We start from the raw sequence: 12,012 nt of genomic DNA, 5'->3' as shown, positions 1-12,012 counted from the left end.
GTGATACGTTTCTTCTAATGCTCAAATATAAGTGATACGTTTTTTTTGATGCTCACTATATAAACTCTTCAAGATAAATGTGCTGATGACCATGAAACTGACCTCTGACTTAATATGCTGATGTTACATAACTAGCAAGCAACAACTAAAAAGTGCTGCTCTATTTGAAGACACAAAAATCCTCTGATCATCTGCTGATTCATAAAGCATATATATTTTAAAAGCAATATCTCCTATGAAATTCTTGAAAGTCTTATATTCAAAGCTTACAAAATAATCTGAAAAAAATCTGTGTTGTTTTGCATAGACAAAGAGGCAACAGCCTCCTACAGTCCTCATGCAGTTTTTTTTTATAATTATTATTTTTGTAAAAAGAGAAGCAATGAATCTTATCCAGTAGAAGAAACCTGCAACATTAGACTACAGAAGCCACCCATAAAAAGCATTTTTCAATCCAAACCCAGTTACAAAGACTGGCATTTACTGTCTGGAATCTAATTTCCAGTTCAGCAGAGTCTAAGGTTATTTAAAAATCCCTTTTTAAACTTGTTTTCCAGAGGATGTAAATAGTCCTCCTGATTTAAGACACTACAGTCGAAGGCTCCATAAAACAGGAACACAAATTGAAAAAGCATTTTAGATAATTTCATTTCACCTTCAGTAATACATAAATCAGCTTCTGTGTATCCATCTGGTTGCAAGTGCTATATATACTGTAGCTGCCATTGATCAAATGATTCAGCTGGGTAGGAGGAACAAGGGGGATTAATGGGGTCAGTTTACCAGTGTGATAGACAAGTAAGTGAGCATGGATGAACAGAATGTCAAAGAAAAATAAGTGCCATGGCCTATGGAAAAGTAAATCAGTGCTTCAGACTTGTACTAGCCCTGCATCTAGTCCTAGGGTTCATACATTTCAAAAGATTGTACTGTATATTCAAATAAGATTTTTAATTACATTACTATAATTAATTTATAGGCCAGTGCAAACCTTATTGCATTAAATAAGTGTATTTATCTGTGGATTTCAGTCTTTAGAGTTCCCATTTTACCAGCCATGTGACACTCAAAGGCTCCTGTGGAAAGGATAGTGTCACAGCCCAGGCTGGTGAATGTCAGGAAGTAGAGCCAGAGACAGAAGCTGCAGTTTAAGCGATAGTGTGCACGTTTAATACAAAGATAGTACTAACAAAAACACATTCAACAAAACAAACGGCACAAGGGCCAAAACAAAAGGTCTACAAAAACTCAAGGACATAAACACAGCACAGCAACACAAAACACGGACCTCCACCTCAATCACCAACATTAAGTCTAACATTAACACCCGTGATCACCCTTTTCATACCCTGTGACTGTAGCCCAAGTAATCACCCATTATTCAATTTATGACTCCAGCCACATTCCCAACCGAATTTCACCACACACACCCACACCTGTGCACTTGCAGGGCTTTCACCCTGCCACATTCCACTTCAAGTTCAGCAACAAAAGGTGGCAAAAATTGACAGAAATAGAGTAGATTTCTATTGTGAGCATGTTGTCACTTGTTGCCGGCAACAAGCAACTCTAATATACCAAGAACTGGTCCGCATGCAATATATACATGTAATCATTTAGACACAGAGAGTCATGGAAACGCATACTATTACACTTATACTTCTGTTTCAATACTTACTAGAAAAAAACCCCGGAGGAATCAGCTATCTATCAGCTTGCAAGAGAGTTCATGCAACCTCAATTTAAAGCTTGCCAGGAAGCTTCACAGGTATGGGGCATCTATAGATTTGTTCCTGAAAGGTAAAACGGTGCTCCAGCAGAAGTAGGGATGTTCTGGGTTTCTGAACAGTCACTGTGACTGTGATGCTCAGGAGGGAGGATGCGCTGCTATGTACTGTAGGTATTTATTAATACATTGATATTATTAAATTGCCTAGGAAAGCTGAAAATCAAACTAAAAGGTTAGGTAAGTTGTCCTACAGAAATGCCCCGGATGAAATATAACTGCTGGAAGCCTTTCTTTCATCCCAAGTTGTCACCAATAGATGTGATAATGGTTTTCATGTTTGTCGGGTTTATCTGTCTCAGCTACTAAGCAGATGTCACTTGGACACTTGGATTGTTCGATAATGCAGAGGCTCCCAGCAGGATTGCAATTAGGCTGCTTTGTAAACGAATTAATCTTCCCAGCAAGGTAAGTAAGCTGTGAATTAGAGAGTAAGAAAGAAACACTGATTTGCAATTCCACCTACAGTTTTCCTACGCAAAATTGGCTTATGCCAAGACTGGTTTACATTTTGAGGATAATATTTACCCAGCAGGTGCATTATGTATTAGTTTCTTATCAGTGCAGCAATTTAAAAAAAAAAAAGGAAATTAGCTTTGTATTTTTAACTCTTTTCTTTAAAATAATGACAGCAGATTGTTATGAATTTCAATGAGATTTTATTAGGTCAACATCCAAATGACTTATTCTCTAATGATCCACATGAATAGCAGCTTCCCATTGATTTTGCATACAATAGTTATTATTAATGCATATGAAGTCAGATTTTAAGCTCCATAAAACTACAAGAAATAACCATCCATTTCCAAACAGTATAACAAATTAAAGCCACGGTAATAGCAATTTTTGTTAAAAACAAATTAAAAAAAATAGAAACCCCAATTATGACACTTTTTGCTCTTCCACCTGCAATATTGCAAACAATACGTCAGGGTTTGCCTATTGCAATAGCCCGTGCCAGTCTTTTTCATTCCATTTCTGGTGTTCCAAGTTTTGACAATTTTGTTCCAAGTCCCATAGAGGTGGGGGGTTATAGAAGGCTACAAATATTACTGCTGGTATTTATTGGTCTCCATTGCTCTGTCTTGGCTTGCACTTGTGATAGTGGCCCCATATTAAATATGAGGTTTATGAATACAGCTGAACTATTTAGTATGAAACCAGTCAAAATCTCTATTAATTCAGACTGCTCAATAAGAAATCCATGCAAAACTTAGAAAATGAATATGAAGCAAAGCTCATAGTTACACAATAATTCCTTTTTTTTAATTTGACTTTTGAATGAATTTTTGAAGGGGATGCTAAAATAGCTTCTTTTCCAAGGAGCTATATTTATTTGTGTTATCCTGCCTAAATAAGCAGTGTGGAGTAGTGGTTAGGGCTCTGGACTCTTGACTGGAGGGTTGTGGGTTCAATCCCTAGTGGAGGACACTGCTGCTGTACCCTTGAGCAAGGTACTTTACCTAGATTGCTCCAGTAAAAACCCAACTGTATAAATGGGTAATTGTATGTAAAAACAATGTGATATCTTGTAACAATTGTAAGTCACCCTGGATAAGGGCGTCTGCTAAGAAATAAATAATAATAAATGTTAACCAACTTTTATATGGATAACATACCCTTATCAAGCAAGTGAGTGTCTGAAAACAGTGTTTCCAGATTATCTGGAAAGACCGAAATGCTTTTTCTTATAATAGCTCTAACTAGAGGACGTGGCTCAGATTGTATCGACTCGGAAGACTGTGCTCTCTCTATGCATCTCTATAGATACCGCTTGAATGCCGGCTTTGGAACAAGGTGGAGGATCAACTATTAAAAGTTTGTTTACACTGAATGAAAATGTGTAGATTCAGATGAACAGAGACTTTGGAAAGTTATTTTCATAGGAGATATTGCCAAACATTGCCAAGCCTCTCGTCCCAGGCCTTTCTTCTCTATCTCTACACCCCTCGGCACTTCTCATAAAGCTGTTAATACCTCCATTTTCTCATGGATCCCGGGGTTAGCATCTCCGAATCAAGAGGCATAATTAATATTGACAGAGAGAGCACAGCCCTGTCAATAACTCCACTGAAACTGGAGTCAAGCGCAAAGTCAATAATTCCCCATGTGGTGTGGAAGTGTGCTATCAAACAATGCCAGACTAGCTTGGAATTAACCAAGGATTGTTTTTTAAAACTCCTATTTTCTTTTCTGCTTTTTTTTTTAGTATCCTTAATTAAAAACGAAGAAGTAAAGCAATTTAAAAAAGTCTGTTCTTTGAGTTTGACCGAGGTCATGGACATCACACAATCTGTGAAAGTCAGCAGGGATTTTTTTTTCTTTCTATTTAATAAATAGTTTCACAACATCAATAATTTAGCCTGCATTTAGATTTTGGTCCCAGGTGCCTGTGTGCAATATTCCACAAGGCAGAATGAGTTTTCAAACCAGACTTTTACCCCTAAGGAACAAAAATAATATGGAATATGGAAAGAGACCTGGTATAAAGGCATGGAACTCTCTTAAATTATGGAAAATAATTGTAGGATCCACTTTCATATTGTTGATACACAAAACGTTACCTGAGGCCATTTTAATATTCTTGCATAGCTTTCTGTCATTAAATATTGTCATTGAGATTTCCTTTCTTTTTTAACATTCTAGTTTATAATCTATGGTTGTATGTCTAACTGAGATATTGGTGATTGTTGTGTCAGAGTGGCTCACTGTGCAGTGTGAGTCACACAGTTAAGGGGCGTGCAGGTTCACCTCTTGGATGTGACAAGTTGTATATCTTCTCTGGGGATTCCATAGGCTTTCTGGTGCTCCCACTGGTGCAGCAGGCAAAATCATCAAGGACTGTTTCTCCTCATCAGGCTACAGCAGACCCTACCGGCGAGGGGCCTGTTGAGCTCAAGCGGACACCTGCAGGGCTGGAATCTGTTCTCGAGGGGCTGGCAGATTGCCGACATCCACTCTCAAGCTACTGGGTGTAAAAACGCAATTTGCATCATGGTGGGATTGGAAGATCCCAGAAAATGAATCTGAAGAAGTTTTAAATAAAAATATATATTTTAAAATAACATTCAAAAGTGTTTTTTTTTTTTTTGCAGAATTCAACATACATTTATTTAGCAGTTTATGGAATACTATTATTAATATTATATAGCATATATTATTTTTTATTTTATTTTAGAGACCACAGAATCTCAGCAGGGTTGGTCAGGTAATACTTGAAATGTAGACATCCAGGAAACACATGCTTCATCATTTTATGTTTTAAACAAACAGATATAGTAATCTGCTCTGGGAAGGTTTAGTAGTAGGTCCCTAGATTAAGAAGGGTCAGAATATTATCCCTCAATTGGTAGGAATCTCCACTAGGAAAGTGGCCTGTTGGTGAGGTCGAAGCCGGTTCCTGACATCAAACAAGGATTGAACTCCCACACAGTTTAAAATTGTATTGTGTCTGTGTTTGTTAGATTCACAGTCCAGCTTTCAGCATGCTCTGCCACTAATAAAAGCCTCCTGACCAGGGGTAGCTGCCTGCTGTTGACGTGACAGCTGTGTTAATCAGGGTGGTTTATGTAAGAGACTGGATTACATGAAAAAGCCACTAAATGACTGTGGTGTGTGTGTGTGTGTGTGTGTGTGTGTGTGTGTGTGTGTGTGTGTGTGTGTGTGTGTGTGTGTGTGTGTGTGTAAATGTCTTACACACAAATGTCTTACACACAATTTCACTTAATGCAGTAGTGAAAAGACATGCTGGACTGCTTAATCCTTTGCAGTGCAATGACAAAAAATAACCAGGGAAAGTGTAGGTAAGGGCTCATTTGGGAAAGCCTCAGAATGTAGAAATGTGAATAATACTCTGCCTTCTGTACTGCACTTGCAATGTGGATTAGCGTTCCAGAGAGAGAGGTTACACCTTGCTGAAGCTGGAATCACTCCTCATCAATGCTACATCAGGGAGCACAGCATGTCTATATAATTATCCTTTTTTGGGGCTTTTGCTGCCGACAGCTCCTGAGATTTAGCATGGTTAATCAGCCGTATTTAAATTAGCAACAGTGAGTCTACAGCAGGTACCAGAACTGTGTTGTCTACCACTGGCAGTCTATCATCTCTCATGCCATGTTGCACTTAACCCTCTCAATACTTGGTGCTTACAATATCATTAGCACCCAATATTAAGTGGTGGTGCAGCAGTTATACTCAGTGACTGTATGGGCAGCACTCTCTTACTCGCCCACCAGGGGATTGTGAGAAGTGTTGATTCATGCATGAATGAATGCTATATGCATGTGAACATAAAGTGTTACAAAAGAAAATGGAATAAATACAGGTAAATGAAATCCACAAAAAATGAACAGGCTGAATTCAAAACTAATTAATTCAGAACTCAGAGGAAGTGCATATGATATTCAGGTGTTATTCAGTCAGAATCTATTATGAATTTGCAGCCATTATTTTAAAGTGGTACCAAATAATAGAAAATAAAAAAATGATTGCCATTCAGTGCTTTCATTTATTATCATTATCTATAACTGTGAATACCATAATTAATACCATATTTATAGACTGTAACAGATACCTAAACTAAGATGTAACCAGAAAGTCTTACTTGAAGTGATTTGTAAGTGGAGGTGAACCAATTGCCGTAAAAATTATTTTCATATATATATATATGTATATATATATATATATATATATATATATATATATATATATATATATATATATATATGTGTGTGTGTGTGTGTGAACTATCAAAGAATTGATTATTACACGCAGTTCCCTAAATAAATTCCCGTTATCTTAATAACCATTTTAGAATTATTTTTTTTTTTACATCAACGCGATAAAGAAATAAAGAGCCTGGATCTATTTTTCAACCCAATGCATCAGGAGTCAGTGCACTCCTGTCCCTTTAAATCCTTGCACAAAAGGGCTACCTTGATTTCCTCTGCTCAGAATGCTCTCTGGTAGAGCCAAGCTCAGATGACTCATGCTTTAGCAGACTGGCTGAATGCCTGAATGAGCACCACAGCTACAACCAGCCAATGCACAAACTGAGACACTGTCCATTTACATCAACTCACATATGTATCAGGGAATCCTTCCACCGGGGACAGGGTTCAACTGTTTTTTCTTTTCTTGTTTTTTCACCCTTGTTTTTGAGAGAAAGCAAAACATTGCAGAGATTTGGGACTTTTAGATTACATTAAACAGCTTTAGCATTTGTTCAGAAGCCTAATTAAACATCCTTTCAAATTTGCAATTTGTGTATACATATATTCTGTTTCATTTCCATGGAAAATGTGAGACTTGTTGCTATGGTGAGCAAAATATCTGTCAATACTGTGAACTCCTGAGATAATTAGATTGGTATTCCTCACCTCCTTTCTTGCAGACACACTGTATGAAATTGGCCAGGATTGGGTCGAGCTCCACCAGGGAAATTTGATGATTTTGCTGGGTCTCACTGATGGTTGTTAGAAACTGTTACATTTTTTTAATGTCTGAAGATCTTTTGTGCAGTGTTTGCATTTTCTCTGTCCTCAGTTGACCATGTGTAACAGGGGCTAGCTGTTACTGTGTGGGTATCTGCTGAGAGAACAAGAGCCATAGAGGGTTTGAGTTTGAAACACTGCTCAGGCATCTCGGTTTTATTTAATCACAAGCAGGCAGTTGCAGTTGTTGGTGGCTGCCACTAGGGTACCGGCAATGAACATGATACGGTACATGAACAAAAGCACAAAAACAAAACACTGTACAAAAACAACTAGGAAATAAAAGGTGGCCAAGCTTGGGCCAAGCGCTATTCCTACCAAAAAAGGGAGGTCCCGCTTCAGGAACCTTCTCCCTACATAAACTAAAATAAACTTGGATAGGATTAATAAATCCCCTAAATGAATCCCTAGCTCTGGTCCTAAGGATCCCGGTTAAACCTGCAGTGGTCCTTAGCTCACCCTGGTTCCACATGCAGTTGTGAGGGTCCTCCTTCATCCCCTCCAGCCAGGCAAAGCACAGACCTAGCACCAAGCACCAAGCACCAAACACCAAGCGCCAAACGCCAAATGCCAAACGCCAAACGCCAAGCGCCAAACAAAAGAAGAACCAAGAAGCTGGCTTTTCAGCCTCTTTTTAAAGGCAGATGACCAGGGTTAATTATAAATATTTTAGGCTGGTTTTCATTTTGTTTGCAGTTTATTTTAACAGTTAGGGGCAAACCTCGCTCAAACACGGTTATTCTTAAAGTGACATCACTTCCGTCTGATATAAACTCTCTAATACAAGAACGAAGATGGATGATAAGTTTTTAAATGCATTAAAATATAACTATAGTTTATTCCTATAATCATTTAAGTATTATGAATGAAAATATGTTATTCCTTGTGATCTGTATCTTTCATTTACATTTAAATTCATATAGAGAAAAAAAAAACCTCGGCATTTCAAGACAGCTGGTCACCTTGATCCCAACGTGTTTTCTTCCTTTTTATTATCTGAAGCCTGATCGTGTTTTGTACAGTACCAGAAAAAGTGAACATATTCCCCTTGTTTTGGCCTCTTTATACTGGCTCCCTGTGTAGTATAGAATTGATTTTAAGATTTTGCTCTTAACTTACAAGGCCCTGAATGGATCAGCACTTAGTTATTTGCAGGAGTTACTGTCCCCATATCTTCCAAGCCGCACTCACAGGATGCGGGGCTGCTGGTTATTCCTAGGGCCAACAAAAGCACCACGGGAGGTAAGGCTTTTTGTTATAAAGCCCTGCTCTGCCTTCGTTTGTCAGGGAAGCTGGGACCGTTACAGTTTTCAAGTCAAAACTACAAACGCACTTTTATAAAATGGCTTTCTTATCTTAGTGGGTTTTAATGTAACTTTAAAATTGCTGCTTTTGTATTATTATGTGTACACTGTTATTTAAATGTTCTGCCTGTGGCAGTTGTATGTGTCACATGCTATACAAATGTATTGTGGTTTGTTCTTTTTTTCTGCTATGTACGGTACATTGCTTTGTGATACTTTTGTATAAAAAGCACTATATAATGCAATAAAGAATTAAATAAATAGCTGCTCAGAACACCCACACCTAAAACTGACTAATTCAAGGCTTGCCTGTGCTAATCTAATTGTAAGAGCTGTCGCTAATTACTCTAAAAACAGCTTCCCTGCAGGGTTACTGATTTAAATATAGACTTCTGTACTTCCTTACGTACTGTATCTCCATTGCACCCACTGCAGAAATACATATTAACTCAATACTACCATATACATTTAAATTCATGAAAGCACAAGATTAGTCTCAATGTTGCAAAAATAAACAAGACAGATGGTGTGGCAAAGTGGTTAACAGTGTGCAGGTGCAGGAATGCAGCAGTGATCAGACAGACAACGATAATCCAGGTGCAATGATATTTTATTTGTAAATCCAATGGTCTGATGACACAAATACAGGAAACAATAACAATGCTAACAGGCAATACAGCGGCGTGTATTGCTCTGTTTTAATCCATGGGTTGGTCCCAAAATAATAACAGTCCCGTTCCTAAACACCCACACATAACACAAAAAACAAACACAAGTCCACAGTGAGTGTGATAGTGCTTGTGGTGTAAATACAGTTATTCGTGAAACAATAGTGAAGTGTTGTCCAGGTAAGTGCTGGCCTTTGGCGACATCATGTTCAGCCGTCTAATAACAACAAACAAAGTGATTCCTTAGACATGACAAAACAAACAAACAAAACACTCACGATTACAATACACGGTCTCCTTCCGGTTCAGCTTTAACCATACAAAGGAACAGATCACTTCGCTACAACCCCTTTTGTACCGTCAATCATGACCCCTTGGTTAACTAGTGCAACCGCTCTTCCAATCCACGGCTGCCACGTCGTTTCCCTTCCGGGTTGATGATATAGTGTATCTAGCCCCCTTTCTAGATGACCGACTTCCATCTAACCCTTGTCTGGCCATCCAGTCCAGGGTACTCTGTTCCCTTTATGTACGCGTCCTCACAGGTTGGGAGGGAGATTTATCACCAAGAATCATTCTGTCTCTGTCACAATGGCCATTCAAGTTTCCTGATTATGAGGTCATGGTGGACATTTCCCAGGTCTGTTTTGACTCAGTTGTATATTTTTTTTAAATAGCAATTAATGTGTATTTCATTACAAACATCCTGAACACCCCACTTCCAGTCTCTTACATGGAGCTAGAACACGTTTTGGAAGCTTGTGGGTGAACCATCACGAGACCTAGACAGTGTGTTACACCAGTCAGAGCCATTTTGCACTATTTCTAAAATCATGCAGCAGACATAAAGAGTCTCAATCAGTTTGGGATGCAATTAACTAACATGAACTGTATTCAATTAAGCATTTTATATTCAGGACTCATCAATGCAGATATTTCCAGTGTGCATAATCAATGCTAGGCTTGTCTAAATACACAGCTTCTTTGGAGCAGTGTATTTCTAAAAGGCATTGATCAAAGTTGTCTGAGCCCCAGAGGTTACAAGATTATAAAGTACACAGTTCTAATAATTTAATGGGAACATGACATTTATCATATCCTATCCATTATGCAGTTTTAGGGCACACTAACATTTCTATTGATTTCTTTAATATTGATGCATTTGCATGCTGCATACTGTATCACTAAAGAGCCAAGCATTGCAACTGCTTCATAAATGCCTGCAACTATTATAAATTAAATTCAATCTTTAGTCCTTGTAAGACTGCCATCAGCGAGGTTTCACTTGATCCAAGCCTTGAACATAAATCTTGCCATTAGTGTCAACTTTACCGTTTTTACACACAGGAGCTGTGCTGTAATTGCTTCTGTCTTAATTGACATTCCCTTAAGTACTTTGTTTGCCTTATAACGCCTTGAAAAAAGTTTGATGCAAGAAAAAAAATCACTGATCCATACATTAATCTGTCATACATTTTTCATTTTGGTGGAGACTATTTGGTTGAACATCATCATGATGACCTAAAATATCCTGGTAAAGTAATCGTATTCCTATAGTAGACTGCCTTTATCACAGTGTAATTATATAAGGGATGTCAGTGTAGCGAGCTGGGGTGTGTCATGCATCGCCTTCACTGATTCTGGCCCCTGACAGTGAGACGAGGTTACAAGCTTGATAGCCACTCTTGCGAAGAGGCCTGAAAGTAGAGAACAGTTTTATTAATAACAAACTTGATTTAATTAAAACAAAAACTAATTATCACATGATTTTTTTTTTGTAAATTGAACCAGTAAATGATATAAAATCATACTATGTGTTTGACATAAAGATAAACAATGTTTACTTGTTTTTCTCTTCTTAGCCATGTTAATACACTTGGAGAACAGGCCTCATTTTCCACAGTCAACCAGTCACCTTTTGTTATGCAGATGTCCACCACATTACTGACACTTAATAATCAAGCGCACAATCTCCAAATGAAAATGGGTAATATATTATGGTCTGACCAAGCATGTTCCTACATCAGTATTCACAGAACTGTCATCGTTGCTCCCAGCCAAAGATGTTTCCTTTGAAATTCATGACTCGGAATACTCATGACAAATAACCGTTCCCCTGTCTGAGTCATCCTGTCAGTTATTCATAGATTAACAAAGTTCAGGTAAACTTTACCAATCATAACTTACACTGAAACATAAAAAAATCCCCCGCTCCCCCCTGCCCCCTCCTAAATGTACATTGTAAGAATGTACTGACAATTAATCATAGTTTTGCTCCTTTTTCAACACGGATAACTCTGGAGCAGAGTCAGCAGCCAATCAGAGGTTTGCTCAGCGCAGTGGCAACCAATCAGAACACATGGGCATCAGTGGTTGCGTTGCACAACCTGCAAACATCACCTTGCTTTTGCCCTCAGAGCAACACCATGCCGTGCTGTCTATTTAAGTTACACAGCATTTTCTATTATATTGTATTCTATTGTCTTTGATGTTTTACATTTTACATGGGCAGCAGTGTGGAGTAGTGGTTAGGGCTCTGGACTCTTGACCGGAGGGTTGTGGGTTCAATCTCCAGTGGGGGACACTGCTGCTGTACCCTTGAGCAAGGTACTTTACCTAGATTGCTCCAGTAAAAACCCAACTGTATAAATGGGTAATTGTATGTAAAATAATGTGATATCTGTATAATGTGAAATAATGTATAATGTGATATCTTATAACAATTGTAAGTCGTCCTGGATAAGGGCGTCTGCTAAAAA

This window comes from Acipenser ruthenus, chromosome 13 (genome assembly GCF_902713425.1).
Source record: "Acipenser ruthenus chromosome 13, fAciRut3.2 maternal haplotype, whole genome shotgun sequence".
NCBI classification, from domain to species: domain Eukaryota; kingdom Metazoa; phylum Chordata; class Actinopteri; order Acipenseriformes; family Acipenseridae; genus Acipenser; species Acipenser ruthenus.
This window is presented reverse-complemented; position numbering follows the sequence as displayed.